The following is a 23,009-nucleotide window of genomic DNA, read 5'->3' on the forward strand; positions in this document are numbered from 1 at the left end:
AAAGTCTTCAGAAAGACAGCTTTTGTGTGTAAATCCCCCGGTTCCTAGATGTAGTTCCTCTCCCTTTCTCATCTTCCTTATCTCATGTGAGTTGTTTGAAGCTGCTGGTTACTTAGGTGTCTGAAACTAAAAGTCACATACGTCATGGCATTTTACACACAGATGCAAGGTATTAATACAGTCCATTAATGTGGAAATGCTTATTCGAACCTGCAATAACCTCTGAATGAGAGAATGAAACAAAATATAATGGGGGTAAAAACATAGGCATTTGAGGCTGTGGCATGTGTTCGAATTGCAGCTTTGCCACTTTCTAGCATTGATCATTTTTAGCTCTATAAAAGTTCTTTACTTTTTATCAACCAGCGACAGATATGGATAGTATCTGATCTTGAATATATGAGAGCCTTTGGAGGTCCTTGCCCTTCCACTGTGAGGACACTAAACCTAGACCTGGCCCAAGGTAGCCTGTAGATAAATGGGCTTTTCTCTAGGAGGTTGTGCAAGTGTTTGCTGATTTAAGGAGGGCCCTTTTACCTCTAATCTTTCCTTTGCAACTGAGGAGAGATTTGGTTTCTCCTTTCCCCATTGTTCCAGCAGTGACCTCTGAGGGCTCTTGTCGCAGAGGAAGGGTTTGTCTTCCTGCAGCACTGTGGTACTGGGTACTTCTCTCTTGGTTGTGCTTGTTACTGGGCTTGAGAGTAAGAACATTGCTTTTATAAGAGACATTCCTAAAACTACAAGACCTTAGCTAAAGGCAAAATGTTGAGTATTCTAATAAGATTAAGACCTTAGCTATAGGCAAAATATTGAGTATTATGATGAGACTTAGCTATAGGCAAAGTGTTGACTGTTCTAATGAGATCAGGTTCAAACCTTCTGTCCTGGCAAATCACCATGCAGTTGCTCTAGAAGAGTATCTTTCTTTTGTTCCCACCTCATACTGTTGCTTTCATATAAATGTGATGTTTTATTGGCTTTGCTACCTTGCTTTCAACCACATGCATTTAATAAGTGCTTTAATATATACTATCACCATTCTAACCACCACTACTTTTATTGAGTTTTTTGTTCCTTTCCATAAGTGAAACAATTTGCATTAAGGAGATTAAAATCTAAATAAGTATGAGTTCAGAGCAGTAACCAATAGGACTATGGTGGTTTGGCATTGCTGCTTCACAATTGTCTAGAAATGGGAGGTAAAGCAAATTTACTTTGGAAAATCTAAGTTTTCCCATGGCCATAAGCTTAGAATTTTTCCCATAGAAATGTTTTTAATGATTACAAGAAAAAACGAATTTAAGTAGATACAGCAAAGGCTTCATATATTTTGGCCATTTTTGTAACAGACAAATGGTATGAGAACAATACAAAAAAATGGCAAAAGATGCACAGCTCAAAATATAATTATTGAAGAAAGTAAAAGATTCATCAGAGCTGAAATGAGTTTATCACAGAAGACAGGAGGTGAGTGTTGAGCTAGACTAGAAGAGATGAATACAGGCTGGGCTCGGTGGCTCACACCTGTAATACCACCACTCTGGGAGGCCAAGGCGGGAGGATTGCTTGAGCCCAGGAGTTCTAGACCAGCCTGGCTAAAATGACGAAACCCTGTCTCTAGTAAAAATACAAAAATTACCTGGGCATGGTGGCATGAGCCTTGAATCGCAACTACTTGTTAGGCTGAGATAGGATAATTGCTTGGACCTAGGAGGTGGAGGTTGCAGTGAGCCAAGATCATGCCACTGCACTCCAGCCTGGATAACAGAGAAAGACTCCATCTCAAAAAAGAAAAAAAAGAAAGGATGAATATGGAGAATAATGGAGAAAGCAGATAATTCAGGTGATTAGATCTGTGGCTTTCAAATTCTAACTTGTGTAGTCACTGGTGGAATGTTTTAAAATGCATGTTCTTGAACCTGCTGCCAGGCATACTGGGTCAGTAGGTTTGGTATGAGCCATAGGAATCTGCATTTTAACAAGTAATCGAGCTTTGGCTACTGGCTATACTAAGAAACTTTTGACAGATTTGCTGCAGGGTCATGCACAGCATGGCATACTTTTATAAGGGAGTGGTGCTGGCTTAAAGATCATCTCAGGAAGTGTAAAAGAGCTGTTATGGTCCTTGGCACTTAATTGGCTTTAGTATTTTGTGTTGTTTCCTGGTACTTCATTTTTGCATGCTCAGCCTATTCACTCTTCCTTGTTCCTTATTGAAATGTAAATAACTGGTCAGTCAACTGCCTTAAAAATTATTGGCTCCTGTATTTAAAGAGTTGCCACAACATAGTCTTCTGCTTCATAACTAACATTGCAATTCCTTTATCTGTATTTATCTTTATTTGTATTATCTGTACTATCTTTTTATCTGTATTTTCATGCTGAATCTGAATATATAGATAGTGCATTTAATCTGAGGTGACATTCCAAACTCCTCGTTCTCGGCTTTAGCTTGCCTTTGTAACACCACTTTTGAAGCTAAGCAAACTCAACATAAAGTTTACTTTTGAAATTTACAAAGCACACCTGTAAAAATTTGCAACATTTATAAAATATTTACAATGACTTCCTTGTTATATCAGAGGTTTATACCTTTTGCTTTAGGCTGCAATTTAGTATACAATCCTTCCAACTATTTTTCTTGCACTAGGTTGTTAAATCAGTTTTATATCTTTTTATTTCTTGGAGTAGAGATGAATACACCTTGCTTACTAGACTTTGTAATACCTTTATCACTTAATAGTTGAACATCCTTACCACTTTAATTTTAATATGGCTAAATGGAATATGTAAGATGCAATGCTTACCATTTAGTTTACCCTGCATTGCAATAAATATTTTAGAATATTAACTATGAAGTCTTACAGATAAACAGCCAGAACTCATCATGTTTTCTTACACCTGATACATAGATGCTCCAGTTTTCCTCTTTGAGGTGATTTTAACCATTGTGTTGAATGAGGGGCCACACAGTGTTGATGAGCAATCATAATGCTATTTTGTGTTTTCTTCTCTACCCTTTCCAGGACTTTTTTTTTTTTTTTGAGACGGAGTTTCGCTCTTGTTACCCAGGCTGGAGTGCAATTGCGTGATCTCGGCTCACTGCAATCTCCGCCTCCTGGGTTCAGGCAATTCTCCTGCCTTAGCCTCCCACGCACCACTGTGCCCAGCTAATTTTTTTGTAATTTTAGTAGAGACGGGGTTTCACCATGTTGACCAAGATGGTCTCGATCTGTTGACCTCGTGATCTACCCGCCTCGGCCTCCCAAAATGCTGGGATTACAGGCTTGAGCCACCGCGCCTGGCCCTTTCCAGGACTTTTTGACTAACCTTTCCCTTTGGATGAAATCTCGGATTACTGCAGTAACTTTGGTTGGGTAATAACATGGACAATATATCAAGTTCTCCTATTGCTCGTAGTCCCCAAAAGACTCATTTCAATAACTCATGCCCTGTGCTATGTCATAGTTAAAAGCCCAAACTTCATTTAACGTTGAAGACTCTCCCTGTGCATGTGAGCCTGCTCTAGGCTGGAAGCCTGCAGTGGGATAGCTCTTGTGGAGGGCTTCTCAACCCAAGCTTGGGCCTGGAGTCTGACTCTTGAGGGGCTGTGGCAAGGAGAAAGGGCAGTGCCACTGAAGAGAGACTGTTGCCATGTGACATTGGCATACTTTGGGCTTGGCAAGAGTTTGAAGTTAACTCTCTTGTGTGGATGTTTTCCAGTTTTCATTGCATTGTTTTTGGAAGATTTCTTCCCAGGAGCATCCAACTCTGGCTCTGTGTTGCTGGCACTGCCGCACTTGTAGTTGGTTTCTATCTGACGTCAAACCTTTACCCACTTTCTTTTGAAATCATCTTATGCTGGACAAGAAGCTGCTTTTTGTATGGTTGCTTTTGGAATGAGTCCTGGGTCACATCTTAGCATACACACAGCTGGACCCAATAATGGGTAGAGGCAATTTGCAGAGCCACCACTCCACAGACATGAGAGAAAGGAATTTATCACCTCAAATCTTTTATGTTCATTATCCTGCTTCTGACTGACAGCAATACCTCCTCTTCTCCCTCATTTCTGAGATTTGTAATAGAGAATGTAGGTTATTTATTTGCCTTATCAGCAGGGAATAGTGACTAGGAAGCCTTATTTCAAATTCTAAGTCTCTCAAAGGCATCTTGATCTTGCCCATACTATGAGCTTATAGGATGATAAAAACTTGGGGGGAAATGCAAAAAAGGAGCCTTAGATTAAAATGATTTTTTTTAACCTTTTTTCATTTTGATGTTGTTTTAGGCCACGTCTGTTTTTACATTCGAGCTTTGCTCAGCGTCTTAAGCCTTATGTGAATCCTCCCTACTCACCTTGTCTCTGAAAGTTAAATATTTGTCTGACATTTTTAATCACACCAGACTTCCTGGATTTCTGGTCCTTTATCTGATGTGACTTGGGATCAGCTCTTTATTGTATACATTATACCTGGGCTGCTGAGCATAAACTATGTAACTTAGGATACATTACTATAGATGTATTTTTTAAAAGAGATTTTTCGGTTTATTTAATCAATATTGTTTTCTGTGCTAATATTTGAGTGCCAGTCTTCTAAAATGTTTCCTGTGCACTAATATGATAAAACAGGATATCCCATGATATTTTTAGTTTCTCTCACAGTTTGAATATTATAGATGTTTTTTGAGATGAAAACTCTTAGAAATAAGTGATTAAAAGGATATGTCCTTTAGGTGATTCATCTCCCGTAAATGAGAGTTTTATTAGTGAACAAAGAATCCTGATTTTTCATTTATCACTGAGTATCCCATTGGGAGTCAATGGCAAGTGGGGTATTTGTTTTAACTTTGTGAAAGGACCTGTTTACCACTAATTTTAAAGGGTGAATATTCATATGAATGTGAAATCCAACTTAGTTACATTTGGATTGTGTTTCTGTTTCCCTAGTTCTTTGGCTCTTGCCTTGTACTTTTTTTTTTTGAGATGGAGTTTTGTTCTTGTTTCCCAGGCTGGAGTACAATGGCGTGATCTCGGTTCACTGCAACCTCTGCCTCCCAGGCTCAAGCAGTTCTTCTGCCTCAGCCTCCCAAGTAGCTGGAATTACAGGCATGCACCACCATGCCTGGCTAACTGTATTTTTAGCAGATATGGGGTTTCTCCATGTTGATCAGGGTGATCTTGAACTCCTGACCTCAGGTGATCCACCTGCGTCGGCCTCCCAAAGTGCTGGGATTACAGGCGTGAGCCACTGCGCCTAGCCTCTTGCTTTGTACTTAAACCCAACCTAGGGGCTTAAGTACAAGCTCTGCCTAGGGGCAGTTCTCAGTCTCACCCCTAGGCGGGGCTTGTCCTGTCCCTAGTGGGGCTGTGTGAGCAGCTTCTGTAGGCAGAAGGCCACAGACTCACTATGTCTGGGGCTTGTGTTTGGTCCTATGCTCACCTTGGTGCCCAGTTGCCTGGAAACTGGATTCCTGCCTTACTCATCTGTGATCACATCTCTGCTAGCTATCCCAGTTTCCTTTCAGACTCAGTGTGTACTCATCTTTCATTCTTTGCTTCCCTTTTGGTTGGGCCTCTCTGCTCACAATGCCTTCTAAGCATGCTGGTACTCATCTGGATCCTGCCTTCACATGGAACTTTTGCCTTCTGTTGACCCCTGCCTGCCCTTTCATTGTGTAGACTCATCTGCCCTTTTCATATCTGCTGCTAGACCCATGACCCTCTTTACCATCTCTTCATTAACTACCTCTCCTTTTTTCTGGCTCTTGTGTTCTCATCAATGTGTAATTTCAAGTCAAACGTTCTCCAGTCTCTGTTGTCAGACTGCTCAGTTTTATGGTAAAGTTACCTTCCTTTTGTCAAATGTCATAATCCGGCATGATAATGTCATAGCTTCCTAAAGAACTGGACTCACTGAGAACTCACACATCTATTGTTTGCGGTGCTGGAGTGACCGTCTATTGTCATTAAGTACTAGTACATCTCAAGTTGTGATCTCACTATTTGTTTCAAGTATCCCCTCATGCCAAAAGTTGGTTATAGCTTTTTGACGGTAGACAGTGACACCACTTAGGTCAAAGTGATAGGTCAGTCAGTCCTCCTAAACTTACCATTTTGATGCTGTTTCAGTAGCTGTTTTTCCATTGTGGCGGATATATGTGTAATTAAGTCCTGTAGCTATCTCCATCTTTATATATTGTTAGGGAGAAATTTTATCTACTATGTGCTTATATTAGGAAAGAAAAATCTCTCGTGAGGTGATTGAGTGCATGCATTTGTCTAGCATTCGTTAAAAAATGAGAGCTATCTGGTATTCACAGAAAGCCCTGCTCCTTTTAATGAAGCCTTTTGTTTTCCCAGTTTCCATATCCTAAGCTAATTCTGAAAATCAACACAATCTCTTAAGTACCTTAATGATTTGAGATTAAAACATTGTTTTCCCTTATGTCTTCTACATTCAAAGATGATAGTCTGTTTTGATTTCTGTCCTGATTATAGTTCCGTTTTAAAACCATTTTCCTAGTATTGTGGTCACTGAAAGGCTTTGAAAGCTCCCTAGCTTATTTCCTTTAATTTTCCTTAGAGCAAAATCATGATTGTCTAAAACCTAAGCATTGCCTGGCCGCTTAGTGGATAGTGTAGGCAAGGGTTTTCTTTTCCTTTCTTGTTTTCTTGCTCTTTCTTTTATACCTTCTAGCTATATTTTGTGGCATAATTGTCTTTGAGTTTCTAGAATATGTTAAAATATTCCACTTTTTAATATCAACTTTTTTTTATTTAACCCATTTATTGTTCACCTGCTTACAATTTAATAAAAACTATGTCATGTATTTTTCTTATACAGTAATGTAAGCATTTTCTACTTTGGCCTTTACAATAATGAGTTTAATGTTCATTTCTATATTGTCATATTGTTGGCCAGTTAGATTATTTTTTAATTTTTGATTTTTTGATATTATGCATCAAAGGCTTTGTGATGGCTAAAGAGGAAATAGGAGAAGTAATCATATTGTCAAGGTCCTGTCACTGGATTTCAGGACAGGGTTGCAACTGGCAAGAACACAGCTGCAAGCCAGAACTTGAAGTAGAAGAGAACATTCATGAGGATGGACACACAGTGAACTTACCCTGTTGTGCCAGATTTTTTTCATTTGCTTTTCTAAACCCACTTTCCACCCTCTGCTGTCCTGCTTTCTGCTCCAGAGGCTTACCTGTGTGAATGGCTCTAGTTGAGTTTGGTCCATGGAGAGTCTGGCAAAAGTAGAGGGAGGAAAGAGAAGTCAAAATGTTAATTCCCCTGGCTCTCCACTTGCAAGGACATCTGGAGTGGGCCATGTTCCTGAGCCAAAGCTCACGCTCCTCATAAAACAACCACATTTGTGACTGTTCCTGAGGTTTTGGTAACTGTTCTTCCTCTCTTCTTTTCCATCCGAGAGTGGTAACAGTTTAGCTGCTGCTAACCCCCGGGCCAGTGTCCCATCTCTAATAGTTCTTGTCCACCCACACCTTGTAAATCATCCGTTGTAAATAAACACTCCACATTATCCCATTTTGAGTGTCCCATATCTTTCCTGTTGAGACCTTGAGTGGTCATGCTGGAACTTTCCTTAGAGTGGACAATTCTGGATACTACCTCTAATAGGAATTAGAATTTAAAAAGTACCGTAGTGGGCCGGGCGCGGTGGCTCAGGCCTATAATCCCAACACTTTGGGAGGCTGAAGCGGGTGGGTCATGAGGTCAAGAGATCGGGACCATCCTGGTCAACAAGGTGAAACCCCATCTCTACTAAAAACACAAAAATTAGCTGGGCATGGTGGTGCGTGCCTGTAGTCCCAGCTACACGGGAGGCTGAGGCAGGAGAATTGCTTGAACCCAGGAGGCAGAGGTTGCAGTGAGCCGAGATCCTGCCATTGCACTCCAGTCTGGGTAACAACAGCAAAACTCTGTCTTAAAAAAAAAAGTACAGTAGTAAACTTCGAATCCATTGACTTAGGCTGATAGTCTTCAGTTCTTCCTTCTTAGAATTGTTTTATAAGGAACAGCTGAAAATTTAAGGCAACATTTCCTTTTCTTTAGTTATTTAATGGCATGTGGAGTGTTTCTACACTTTTTTGCATAATCAGATCTTTCAATCTTTTTCAGCTTTGTGTTTTCTCCTACTCTTGCAGCAAAGCTTGAAGGAAATTAATATCTTTACAGAAACCTAACAAATGCTCAGTTTTCATTTCTGTCTCTACTTTGATAAGTTGGTTTTTAAATTTATCATTACTATATCATATTTTATACACTAAGGTATAGGTTTAAGTTGAATGTATCCTATAGTGATACCTAATTATTTTTCAAGTAATTCTTCCCAAGCCTTTGGCTTGGTGATATCTAATTTAGCATACATTAAACTCTGTATAATTAGATTTTTTTAATGTGACTCCTACTTTTTACATCAATCTCCTTTTCTAAATTCATGACAGTACTCTAGGATTTTAATGATTGGTACTTTGTAATAAATATATCAAGGGTGCTATAATTAATGCCTTGTCTTTTCCATGCTTCTCTTTTAGGGTACTTGACAATATATTCTTTCAGATTAAGTTTTGATTTATTTTGTCAGCAATTTGATAGCTTGACTAATACTCCAAAAAATGTAGGCATTAGGTAAAAGGGAATTGACATTTTTGCCATATTTACTAATTCATAAAGAAACATATTATTTCTCCATTTATTTGAGTTAATTCTATTTTGAGTAATTTGTTAAATTGCAGTATTATAATTTTGTTACATAAACTCTTTCTCAGTTTAAGCATTTTATAACTTTTGTCATTGTGGGCTTTCTTCTTGTGTTAATTTTTACCTAGTTAGAATAAAAGAATGCAATTTTTAAATTATGTACATGGCTTCTTTACTAAACATTGTTAATAGATTTTCTGTAGATATTTAGTATTTCTGCAAAATAATAGTCATTTATAGTATTACTCTGTTTAATATTATATTCAAAATTTTTAAAAGAACATTAATGGTGTTACTGGGCTTCTTTTTTGAGACAGGATCTCCTTGTGTTGCTCAGACTGGTCTCAAGTTCTTGGGCTCAGGAGATCCTCCCATCTCAGCCTCTGGAGTACCTGGGTCTACAGGTGCACACCACCGTACCTGGCTCTTCTGGCTAAATTTTCTTAAGTCAGCCTACCCTCAGTTTTTTCTTGCTACTTTGATGGCTCTTCTTTTTCTTGTTTAGCATTTCAGATTTCTTCAGCTTGATGTTTGGGGCAATTTGCCATAGGTTAGACTTTGAATTTTAGTTATTTTCCATTGAAGATTTCTATTTTTTTACCTTCTACCATCATGTTCGCTGTCATCTCTACTCTTCCAAGTCTGTCTTGGTTGTTAATTTAAAGGGCACACCTTCCTGAACAGTTTATAAGTTTACTTTAACCAAACCTGTTTGTTAAGTTATTCTCTGGTTCCTGGATATCTGTCTTTTTTTCCACCCCAGCTGAAGCCTTGTTTAAGAATCAGCTCACATCTATTTCTCATCTGAAATCTTTCTAGAGTACTCCAATCTGATATATTTTTTTGAATTCTTACAGCAATTGTTACATCATATTCCAAGTGATCAAGGACTTTTATTATTAAACTATGCTTTAAAAAATTATTTAATGCTATTCGGGTGAATTTTTTAAGAATACAGTCTTTGGGTACGTGTTGAACATGGGGAAGTAGAAATATACTCTTATCCCTTACCTTTTAAGAATATTTTATTACTTAACTGTTTCTCTTTTTTCAACCTTAGTATTTGAACAAAGGCCAGTGTGGTGGCTCATGCCTGTAATCCCAGCACTTTGGAAGGCCAAGGTGAGCGGATTACTTGAGGCCAGGAGTTTGAGACCAGCCTAGCCAACATGGTGAAACCCCGTCTCTACTAAAAATACAAAATAAAAAAAAAAAAATTAACTGAGCATGGTGGTGGGTACCTGTAATCCCAGCTACTTGGGAGGCAGAGAGGAGAGAATCGCTTGAATCTGGGAGGTGGAGGTTGCAGTGAGCAGAGATTGTGCCGCTGTACTCCATCCTGGGTGACAGAGATTTCATCTCATAAATAAATAAATTAATTAAATTAAGCATGGAACATATCAATTCCTTAATTCTTTTTTGTTTAACAATTTAGTGTGGTGGAAAATGGTCAATTTTAGTGGTACTTAAAATGGCACAAACAACTAGATACCGTTTGCATCTATTAAGTTAGCCAAAGTTATGAATTCTATAATCACCTGTCATGTTACCATGAAAATAGTGTCTCATGTGTTCAAAATTAGGTAAAACATATTATGGACACAACAAAGGCTGGAAAGAAATATGAAAATGTTAGTAGTAGTTGTGCATGGATAGTGAACCTTTTTTTCCTTCATCGATGATTGTTTCCCACAATTTTTCATAGGAAATAGAAGTTAGAATACCATACTGCCATCCTGCAGTTAAAGAGCAGAAATGCATTCACATAATCTGGGAAGGGAAACAAAAACGAAGCGAAATGCGTTATTTCATTATAATTAAGCTGTCTTTTTAAAAAAAAAAAAGCCAGCAGTCTCTTTCTCAGTATAAAAATTGCTTTATTTCACGGGAAAAGGGGAATTTGGGTTATACTTGCAAGGATCTCACTATCTTATAGCAGTTTCCATATAGTACTGTGATTTCTTGACTTTTACAGTTTTGCCAGACACATTTTTGAATTACTTCAGTTTATATTTGTAACCAGCATTTTAACATCTGCTCAGTTTAACATATGTGATGTTTACTTTCATTACCTTTCAGTGGTGAAGCCAGACAACAATACTGCCACCCACTCCCACAGATATGCTGGTAGCTCTCTGGTAGCTCAGGCAAAGGAATTTAGTTACCATTATTTAATACAGATAGATTAAATCATCTAGTCTAGAGACTAGACCCAGGGAAATGTGACCTTATATCTCCAAATGACTGCTGGACAGAGATGGCTGCATAAGATTAACATATAGATAAAAGATTTTTGACAATTCGTATGCCACCACATTTTTCTTGCACAGTTGATACAAGAAAAGGGCCATTTATAAGACCGGATCACTCAGCACTTTGGGAGGCCGAGGCGGGTGGATCACGAGGTCAAGAGATCGAGACCATCCTGGTCAACATGGTGAAACCCCGTCTCTACTAAAAATACAAAAAATTAGCTGGGCATGGTGGTGCGTGCCTGTAATCCCAGCTACTCAGGAGGCTGAGGCAGAATTGCCTGAACCCAGGAGGCGGAGGTTGTGGTGAGCGGAGATCGCGCCATTGCACTCCAGCCTGGGTAACAAGAGCGAAACTCCGTCTCAAAAAAAAAAAAAAAAAAAAAAAAAAAAGCGGATCTCTAAGCTCATACTTTTAAAAAGTTTTATTTACTATGGTGTGTGTGCACACATGGGTGGGGATTTTTTTAACACATTTTTTATATTTGTCTATCTACAGTTTTTTTTTCTCTTTTTTACCTAAGACCTTGATCTTGAAAACTGTTGATTTTGCCAAAAATACTTTAAAGAAAGTCCTGCTGATGGTTTTGAGGGGATTACGATATTTTAAAAAAATGTTTGTTCACCATGAGACTAGAATTTCATTAAGGGCAGCACTGATTTTTCATCTATGTGTCTTGACAATGCTTGGTTTGGCAAAATTGCTTTATTGGGAGAGTGATGAGTTTCTTCACAAGTACAGGCTTTGGCCTTTGCTGAGATGGAAAGTCAGAAGTGAGATTCATTTTTTTTTTTTTTTTTTGAGACGGAGTTTCGCTCTTGTTACCCAGGCTGGAGTGCAATGGCGCGATCTCGGCTCATCGCCATCTCCTCCTCCTGGGTTCAGGCAATTCTCCTGCCTCAGCCTCCCGAGCAGCTGGGATTACAGGCACGCACCACCGTGCTCAGCTAATTTTTTGTAATTTTAGTAGAGACGGGGTTTCACCATGTTGACCAAGATGGTCTCGATCTGCTGACCTCGTGATCCACCCGCCTCGGCCTCCCAAAGTGCTGGGATTACAGGCTTGAGCCACCGCGCCCGGCGGTTGAAATTCTATTGGGAGGAATTCCAGGGACTTAATGTGAAACAGCAAATCTCTCTCTCTCTCTCCCCAGGAGATATTGTTGAAGTACGTCCCAATTTGGGGATATAACTCAGGTCCTTTTACTTTAAAAATGAGTTTTATTGGGCCGGGCGCGGTGGCTCCCAGCACTTTGGGAGGCCGAGGCGGATGGATCATGAGGTCACGAAATCGAGACCATCCTGGTCACCATGGCGAAACCCCGTCTCTACTAAAAATACAAAAAATTAGCTGGGCATGGTGGCGCGTGCCTGTAATCCCAGCTACTCAGGAGGCTGAGGCAGGAGAGTTGCCTGAACCCAGGAGGCGGAAGTTGTGGTGAGCCGAGATCGCGCCATTGCACTCCAGCCTGGGTAACAAAACAAAAAAAAAAAAAAAAAAAAAAGAGTTTTATTTATATGTCTCCCATTGAAATACAAGTGTGATTATAAGTTCTGATTGGAATCTCCATAATAGAAGATACTGATAGTTTTCGAAGACTGAAATGTTTTTCTTTTTCATGGTACAAATGACTTAGGGTTACATTTCCATTTGAGCAAAGAAGTCCAAATGATAGCACTAGTAATGAATAATTATTTTGTTGCTTGAGACAGTGATGTAATACAGGACTAGTTGCTTAAACCTTTCTTGATGATGTGATATTGGACTTGGTTTCCCTTTTACAGTAAGGACAGGAGCTGAATAATAACCCCAGTTGATTATGTTATTGCTCCCATATATAGTAAATTAGCAAAGGATAGTGAATATTGTTTAACAATTTACATATTTCAAATTTGTAACAACTGCAAAAAAATGCATTGGGAAGCTGGGATATCTTCAATTTTCTATCTCATAGGTTATTCTGAGAACAAACAAGAAAAGCAAAAAGTCTCATCATAAAGCAATCTGTAGACTGCAAAATTAAAAGAAGGTTCAAGATGGTTTCAAGTCCAGAAACAAAATATCTGTTTTAGCTATAAAACAATGCTGACTTTCTAGTAGGTCTTTGAGTTTTGCATGGCAGTGCATCTTCTAGCACATATTCTAAACTTCTCTTTCTCTCTTAATAGCCTAATAGCAGGGCTCCTTAATTTTAATTTCTCCATTAAGTTAAATAAAACAATATTCTGATGTTGGACTTTCTTCCTGTTTCCACTCAAATCCCCTAGTTTCCTGTTTTTTTTTTTTTTTTTTTTTTTTTTTTTTTTTTTTTTGAGACAGAGTTTTGCTCTTGTTACCCAGGCTGGAGGCTGGAGTGCAATGGCGCAATCTTGGCTCACCACAACCTCCACCTCCTGGGCTCAGGCAATTCTCCTGCCTCAGCCTCCCGAGTAGCTGGGATTACAGGCACGTGCCACCATGCCCAGCTAATTTTTTGTATTTTTAGTAGAGACGGGGTTTCACCATGTTGACCAGGATGGTCTCAATCTCTTGACCTCGTGATCCACCCGCCTCGGCCTCCCAAAGTGCTGGGATTACAGGCTTGAGCCACCGCGCCCGGCCTCCTGTTTGTTTTTATGTTTTGTCTAGTGACAGTTCTGTAATTGCTTTCTTATAATGATGACATTTTATAAGTAACTTATTTGTAGTTTCGTGGTTTTACTACCAGAGATTTGCAGATGGAAAGCATCAGGTGATTATTTTTATTAAACAGAATGAGATTGTTTTATAGCTAAAACATATTTTGTTTCTGGACTTGAAACCATCTTGAACCTTCTTTTAATTTTGCAGTCTACAGATTGCTTTATGATGAGACTTTTTGCTTTTCTTGTTTGTTCTCAGAATAACCCACAAGAGAGAAAATTGAAGATACCCCAGCTTCCAAATCCATTTTTTTTGCAGTTGTTACAAATTAGAAATATGCAAATTGTTGAAAAATATTCATTATCCTTTGCTAATGAACTATATATGGGAACAATTAAATTTCCTTGTAGTTTATTTTTGTACCTACTGTTTGCTTATTTTAAAATTGTTGCATACTATTCAGGAGTATTTCACTTCCTTGCAGACCTTTTGAGATCATGAGATTTGCATCTTTTGATTTTTTTTTTAGCAGTGTCAGAATAAAGAATAGTTAATTGATTTTATGTTACATTTGTTGCAGTGTCAATGAATGAAATGCCATTTATTTTGTCCTTATTTATCTTAAAATAGAATCCTTGTTTTAAAGCTTTGACATTTATTTTGCCTTTTTAATCTTGCAGCCAGACATGTACTCCTTTGGTGATTTCCTAGGGCTGAAGTCTCTCTGCAGTGTGGTGTTTGGTTAAGATCAGAGACCTTGGAGACAGACTGCCTGGGTTTGAATAGCAGTTCTGCCTGTTACTTGCTGTGTCACCTTGGGCAAACCAGTTAACTTTTCTGTGTCCAGAGTTTTCTCTCTTTGAAACAGTGATCCAAAGTTTTCTCCTTGAAACTTTTCTCTTCTTGAAACAGTAATGGTCCCTACTTGTGCTGTTCTTTAAAAAAATATGGTAGTGTGCTATAAAGCATAATGAATAGTTATATAGTACACCTCATTTTATACATTAATAGGTATTTATTTTATCTCTCTTGCTCTTCTTACTGTATATCACAATGTTTGGAAAAGTGGCTACCCTTTTGCTATTTTGAATTAGCTTGGCTTAAATAAATTATTTGATTGGTGACTTTTGAGATATAACACCATCTTTGAGCCACCATAGAAGAACTTTGTAATTAATGAAGACTTTTAAAAATTTTATAACAGGTTTTACTTTTACTTCTGAGCTCAATGTTTTCTTAAAAGATGCCTTTCAAGTTATATTTTTTTAGTGGTTCTAAAACACATTTAATACATGAAATGATGGAAGCTGACGGCTTAAAGTTAAAAGTGAAGTAGACTATATAACTGTTGAACTATGTCAAAAGTTTTTGTATGCGTTTTTCACATAATGTCATATTTTAAAAGATAGTTGAATCTGTTACCAGTTTATTTTAACATTTATCTTTTCTCCACAGGAAAAACAAAAAGTTGATTTGAGTGTGGATTTTGCACAGAAAGGTAGGAATCTGGGGAGTTGGTGTTATAATTACCGTTATATAAGACTTATTTCTCGGGAAACGGAGTCAAGGTGGCCAAATAAAAACAACTCTGGTGCACAACACCCAGTGAGAGAGATCTCCTAGCTCCAACCGAGCTACCAGATGCATTTCAACAGGTCTGGTCCGATGGTGAGCAAAGCCCAGGCAGGGCAGAATGAGGTAGGGAGGGATGCCTCTTCACCAAGAAAGTGCATTTGACCGGAGGCTCTTCCTTTGGCACTCCAGTCCAGATACAGCACTTCCCCCAAAGCCTCAGCAATACACAGAACAGGGGATCTTTGTCAGTCAAGCACGGGGAATTACAAGCACAGAGTTGAATAATAATCCAGGACAGTGTCCCAGATTGGCTCACAGATCTAAGCAAGCACATACACCCAGGAGCCAGCCAGGAGATCTTGTGGATGAGCTATCACCCCCTCCCTCTGCCTGGAGAAAGAGGGAGCTGAAAGTGGGAGGACAGATGGAGCAGCTGGGCAGACTCCCTCCCCCATGACCAGAGAGAAGGAGCTGAAAACACAGAGACAGGCAGTGTGGCTGGGCGGGTCCCTACCTTCCCCTACAAACCCCAGAGGACTGAAGCACTAACTCTAGCAGGTTGGGCAGCCAGTGCCACAGTCTGAGCTGAACCCTGAATGATCCAGCCTTGCGGAAGAAGGTCATAGCCCATGATTAAAGGGGTGGGACTAGGCCTCAGGTTTTAACAAAAACCACAGGAAGCCTACATAGCAAATGGATGCTCTTGATCACCCAGCAGTACCTCCAGGTCAGCAGAAGAGGCAGGCTTAATCTCCTAGTATAAACAAAAAAGACATAGGAAGCTTACCTAGAAACCTGAAGGAGTCCATAGAAATCAAGATGCACCTTAACAGGCAGACAAGCGACCTCATCACGCAGCTCCCTGAGACCACAGCCAGGAAAATCTATGAAGATGGGGAAAAATGCACAAAAAAGATGCAACCATCAAAGACCAGAACACCTCTTCTCCTTGAAGGGATCACAACTCCTCAACAACTTGGGAACACAATATGACCGAGAGAGAGTGAGACTAATTGACAGAAACAGGCTTCAGAAGGTGGATAATAACAAAGTTTTCTGAGCTAAAGGAACACGTTGTAACACAATGTAAAGAAATGAAAAACCTTGAAAAAAGGTTAGACAAAATGCTAACTAGAATAACCAGCTTAGAGAAGAACATAAATGACTTGATGGAGTTGAAAAATACAGCATGAGAACTATGTGAAGCACACACAGTTTTAATAGCTGACTGAATCAAGCAGAAGAAAGGATATCAGAGATTGAAGATTAACTCAATGAAATAAAAAGAGAGAAGGCAAGACAAGAGAAAAAATAGTGAAAAGAAAATGAGCAAAGCCTCCAAGAAATAGGGGATTATGTGAAAAGACCTAATCTATGCTTGATTGGTGTACCTGAGTATGACTTGGAGATTGAATCCAAACTGGAAAACATACTCCAGGATATTATCCAGGAGAACTTCCCAAGCCTGACAAGGCAGTCCAACATTCAAATCCAAGAAATACAGAGAGCTCCACAAAGATATTCCTCAAGAAGAGCAACCCCAAGGCACATAATCATGATTCACCAGGATTGAATTTGAAGGCAAAAACACTAAGGGCAGCCAGAGAAAAAGGTCAGGTCACCCACAGAGGGAAGCCAGTCAGGCTCACAGCAGATCTCTCAGCAGAAATCCTAAAGCCAGAAGAGAGTGGGGGCCAATATTCGACATCCTTAAAGAAAAGAGAATCTCATATTCAGTCAAAATAAACTTCATAAGTGAAGAAGAAATAAAATTCTTTATGGAAAAACAATTACGGAGAGATTTCATGACTACCAGACCTGCCTTACAAGAGCTCCTGAGAGAAACACTAAGCCAGGAAAGGAACAAGTACCAGCCACTACAAAAGCACTCCAAATGGCAAAGACCAAAAATGCAATGAAGAAAATGAGACAGCTAATGGGCAAGAAAAACAATGAGTAACAAAATGGATTAAATTCACAGATAACAATATTAACATTGAATGTAAATGGTCTAAATGCCCCCAGTCAAAAGACACAGACTAGCAAACTGGATAAAACATCAAGACCCATGAGTGTGCTGTATTCAGGAAACCCATCTCACATACAAAGACACAAATAGACTCAAAATAAAAGGATGGAAGCTTTACCAAGCTAATGGAGAACAATAAAAAACAGGATTGCAATCCTAGTCTCTGATAAAACAGAATTCAAACCAACAAAGATCAAAAGAGACAAAGATGGGCATCACATAATGGTAAAAGGATCAATCCAACAGGAAGAACTAACTATCCTCAATATCCAACACAGGAGCACCCAGATACATAAAGCAAGTTCTTAATGACCTAATACGAGATTTAGACTCCCACACAATAATAGTGGGAGACTTCAACACTCCACTGTCAATATTAGATCAACGAGACAGAAAATTAACAAGGACATCCAGGACTTGAATGTAGAGCTGTACCAAGTGGACCTAACAGACATATACAGAAAGCTCCACCTCAAATCCACAGAATATACATTTTTCTCAGCACAACATCACACTTACTCTAAAATTGACCACATCATTGGAAGCAAATCACTCCTCAGCAAATGCAAAAGAATGGAAGTCATAACAAACAATCTATCAGACTGCAGCCTAATCAGATTAGAACCAGGATTAAGGAACACATTAAAATCCACACAACCACTTGGAATCTGAACAACTTCTTCTGAGTGTCGACTGGATTAACAATGAAATGAAGGCAGAAATAAAGTTGTTCTTCAAAACCAATCAGAATGAAGACACAACCTCTAGAATCTCCAAATCTCTTAAAGCAGTGTCGAGAGGGAAATTTATAGCAATAAATGCCCACATGAGAAACAAGGAAAGACCTAAGATTGACACCCTATCATTGAAAGAACTAGAGGAAGATCAAAAAAAACAAAAACAAAAACAAAAAAAAAACAAACTCAAAACCTAGCAGAAGATAAGACATAACTAAGATCAGAGCTGAATAGAAGGAAACAGACACACAAAAAACCCTTCAAAAAATCAATAAATCCAGGAGCTGGTGTTTTGAAAAGATCAACAAAATAGACAGACTGCTAGCCAGACTAATTACAAAAGAAAAGAGAGAAGAATCAAATAGATGCAATAAAAAAAGATAAGGGGATATCACTACTGATCCCACAGAAATACAAACTATCATCAGAGATTACTAAAACAGTTCTGTGAACATAAACCAGTAAACCAGGAAGAAATGGATAAATTCCTGGACACTTGTATTCTACCAATACTAAACCAGGAGGAAGTTGAAACCCTGAACAGCCAATAACAAGGCCTGAAGTTGAGGCAGCGATCAATAGCCTACCAACCAATGAAAGTCCAGGTCCAGATGAGTTCACAGCCGAATTCTACCAGATGTACAAAGAGGAGCTGGTTCCATTCCTTGTGAAACTATATCAAACAATACAAAAAGAGGGAACCCTACCTACCTCATTTTAGAGACCAACACCCTGATAGCAAAACCAGGCAGAAACACAACTAAAAAAGGAAACTTCAGGCCAATAGGCATGATGAACATTGATGCAAAAATCTTCAATAAAATACTGGCAAACCAAATGCAACAGCACATCAAAAAGTTTATTCATCACAATCAAGTAGGCTTCATCCTGGGCATGCAAGGCTGGGTGAACATATGCAAGTCCATAAATGTAATCCATCACATAAATGGAACCAAAGACAAAAACTAAATGATTATCTCAATAGATGCAGAGAAGGCCTTCGACAAAATTCAAGAGCTCTTCATGCTAAAAACTCTCAGTAAACTAGGTACTGACAGAACGTAGCATAAAATGATAAAAGCCATATATGACAAACCTACAGTCAATATCATACTGAATGGGCAAAAGCTGGAAGAATTCCCTTTGAAATCAGGCACTAGACAAGGATGCTGTCTTTCACCATTCCTATTCAACATAGTATTGAAAGTTCTAACTAGAGCAATCAGGCAAGAAAAAGAAATAAAGTTTATTTAATTAGGAAAGCAGGAAGTCAAACTGTCTCTATTTGCAGATGACATGAGTGTGTATTTAGAAGACCCCATCATCTCAGCCCAAAATCTTCTCAAACTGATAAGCGGCTTCAGCAAAGTCTCAGGATACAAAATCAATGTGCAGAAATCACAAGCATTCCTATATACCAATAATAGACAAACAGGGAACCAAATCAAGAATGAACTGCCATTCACAATTGCTGCGAAGAGAATAAAACACCTAGGAATACAACTAAAAAAGGCTGTAAAGGACTCTTCAAGGAAAGCTACAAACCACTGCTCAACAAAATAAGGGAGGACACAAACAGATGGAAAAACATTCCATGCTCATGGTTAGGAAGAATCAATATTGTGAAAATAGCCATACTACACAAAGTAATTTATAGATTCAATGCTATCCCTGTTAAGCTACCAATGACCTTCTTCACAGAACTGGAAAAAAACAGTTTAAACTTCATGTGGAATCATAAGAGAGCCCGCATAGCCAAGACAATCCTAAGCAAAATGAACAAAGCCGGGGGCATTACACTGCCAGACTTCAAACTACACTACAAAGCTACAGTAATCAAAACAGCATGGTACTGGTACCAAAACAGAGACATAGACCAATGGAACAGAACAGAGGCCTTGGAGGCAACACCACAGATGTACAACAATCTGATCTTTGACAAACCTGACAAAAATAAGCAATGGGGAAAGGACTCCATGTTTAACAAATAGTGTTGGGAAAACTGGCTAGCAGTGTGCAGAAAGCAGAAACTGGACCCCTTCCTGTCGCCTTACACTAAAATTAACTCCGGATGGATTAAAGGTTTAAACATAAAATCTAACACCATAAAAACACTAGAAGAAAATGTAGGCAAAACCATTCAGGACATAGGCATAGGCAAGGACTTCATGACTAAAACACCAAAAGCAATGGCAACAAAAGCCAAGATAGACAAATGGGATCTAATTAAAATTCAGAGCTTCTGTGCAGCAAAAGAAACCATCATTAGTGCAAACTGGCAACCAGCAGAATGGGAAAAAATTTTTGCAGTCTACCCATCTGACAAAGGGCTAATACCCAGAATCTACAAAGAACTAAAACAGATATACAAGAAAAAAACAAAAACAAAAACCCATTCGAAAGTGGGCGAAGGATATGAACAGACACTTTCAGAAGAAGACATATATGAGGCCAACACATGTGAAAACATGCTCATCATAGCTGGTCATTAAAGAAATGCAAATCAAAACCACATTGAGATACCGCCTCACGCCAGTTAGAATGGTGATCATTAAAAAAATCTGGAGACAGATGCTGGAGAAGAATGTGGAGAAATAGGAACACTTTTAAACAGTTGGTGGGAGTGTAATAGTTCAACCATTGTGGAAGACAGTGTGACGATTTCTCAAGGTTTCAGAAATAGAAATTCCATTTGACCCAGCAATCCCATTACTGGGTATATATCCCAAGAACTGTAAGTCATTCTACTATAAAGACACATGCACACTTATGTTTGTTGCAGCCCTGTTTAGAATAGCAAAGACCTGGAACCAACCCAAATGCCTATCAATGATAGACTGGACAAAGAAAATATGGTACATATACACCATGGAATACTAGGCAGCCATAAAAAAATGATGAGTTTGTCCTTTGTACAGACTTGAATGAATCTGGAAACCATAATTTTCAGCAAACTGACACAAGAACAGAAAATGAAACACCTCATATTCTCACTCATAGGTGGGTGTTGAACAATGAGAACATGTGAACTCAGGGAGAGGAGCATCACACACTGGGCACAGTTGGTGGGGGCTAGGGGAGGGACAGCAGGGGGTGGGGAGGATGAGGAGGAATAACATGTGGAGAAATGCCGGATATAGTATGCACCTATGCAACAACCCTGCATGACCTGCACATGTACCCCAAAACCTAAAAGTAAAATAAAAAAAATAAATAAAGACTTATTTCTTCTTGTAAAACACTTTCATGAACAAAATTGATCCAATTACTCCCTTCAAAGCATTAAAGGGAGAGTGTTTCTAATCTTTTGGGCTCTCTGCTTCATCCTATTGTTGAAGGAAAAATATGGCATTTTAGAATTGTTTAGTGCTAGTAGTATAAATTTTATGTATTACATTAAAATGTGGTGAGTGGAAGATTGGTGAGAGTGAAGGACAGTGCGTTTTGATGATTAACAGAATACCTAGGTTCTGTTATTATAGACCTCAGGCTGAGTACACCCAGACAATAATGGACCCGTTCCTTCCTAAGGAAGAATAGAATAATATCACCATATATTTGGTATCTGATTTTATATTTTAGAATGTTCATTTAGAGATGAAACTTTTAAGTATATAATATTTTAAAAATGATTGAAAACATTTGCACACATCAGGTCCAGAAAAGTTTATAGAAGATAATGAAAGGAGAAGTCCAAAATGTGGTAAGAAGGTGATACAACTTAGGACAGCACAGTGGCAGGATATCATCTGTTCCCCTACTCAACAGAATTCCACCCTGAGCTAGTGTTTCTTGACCCATGGCTTAGAATATTTTCAAGTGCTACACAAACAGAGCTATCACCTGCAGGTCTTGTATTCAGTACAACTATCATTCAGGAAAGTAAAAGGGGGAAGAATCAGTTTCAGATGAAGGAAGACAGAGAACTTGTTGCCAGCAGACTTTTGCTTAAAGTTTTTGCTAAAGCTTCAGAAAGAAAGGAGATACTTAAAAAAGGAATCGTAGAGAACCAGGAAAAAGAAGGAACAGATAACTTAAATATGAGTACATACAATAGACTAAACTTGTCTCCATGACTTTTATAAACTATATTTGATTTATTGAAACAAAAATTATAGTGCCACATAATACTCAAGACAATGACGTTTTAAAGTGATGATGGCAAAGATAACTAAGTGAAAGTAAGATTTCCAGAGGAAACTAGTAAACATGCATCACAGACTTAATACCAACATATCAATAATTTTCTTAAAAACGAAGGTTCTAAGCTTACAAAAGACAGAGACTGGATTAACAAAAAAGAACCAATTATATGTTGCTTACAGGAAACTCACTTCAAATTCGATGACATGTAAGTTTAAAGTAGAAGAGAATAATTATACCATGCAAACAATTAAAAAATAGTAGAAATGGCTGTATTACACCTGATGATTTAGGCTTCAGAGCAAATAAAATGATTAGAGATAGTACTTATAGACAAGAATTTATTAGAGACAGCATAAGGATGACAAGGTAAACCCACCAGAGAGACATGATGATCCTAAATGTATATGTATCAAACAACGGTGCCTCAAAATGAAGCAAACATTAATAGAACTGAAAGGAAAAGCAGACATCCACAATTTTTGGTAAGGACTTAAGTCTTCCCCTCTTAAGCCAGCATTGATAGAACTACTGGGTAAACATCAGCAAGGTTGTAGAAAATGTGAACAATACAAACCACCATTAAATATTGAACCAGGGGCCGGGCGCGGTGGCTCAAGCCTATAATGCCAGCACTTTGGGAGGCTGAGGCGGGTGTGTCACGAGGTCCAGAGATTGAGACCATCCTGGTCAACATGGTGAAACCCCGTCTCTACTAAAAATACAAAAAATTAGCTGGGCATGGTGGCACGTGCCTGTAATCCCAGCTACTCAGGAGGCTGAGGCAGGAGAATTGCCTGAACCCAGGAGGCGGAGGTTGCAGTGAGCTAAGATTGTACCATTGCACTCCAGCCGGGGTAACAAGAGCAAAACTCTGTCTCAAAAAAAAAAAAAAAAAAAGAGAAAAGAAAAAAAAAATA

At 38.7% G+C, this 23,009-nt stretch overlaps 1 protein-coding gene across 8 annotated transcripts in view; it reads left to right on the top strand.

Moving 5' to 3' along the window:
- Positions 1 to 23,009, top strand: part of CADPS2 (calcium dependent secretion activator 2) — a 564,672-nt gene that overhangs the window by 35,531 nt on the left and 506,132 nt on the right. The gene's annotated exons all lie outside the window — the stretch shown is intronic.

Source organism: Callithrix jacchus, chromosome 11 (genome assembly GCF_049354715.1).
Source record: "Callithrix jacchus isolate 240 chromosome 11, calJac240_pri, whole genome shotgun sequence".
Taxonomy (NCBI): domain Eukaryota; kingdom Metazoa; phylum Chordata; class Mammalia; order Primates; family Cebidae; genus Callithrix; species Callithrix jacchus.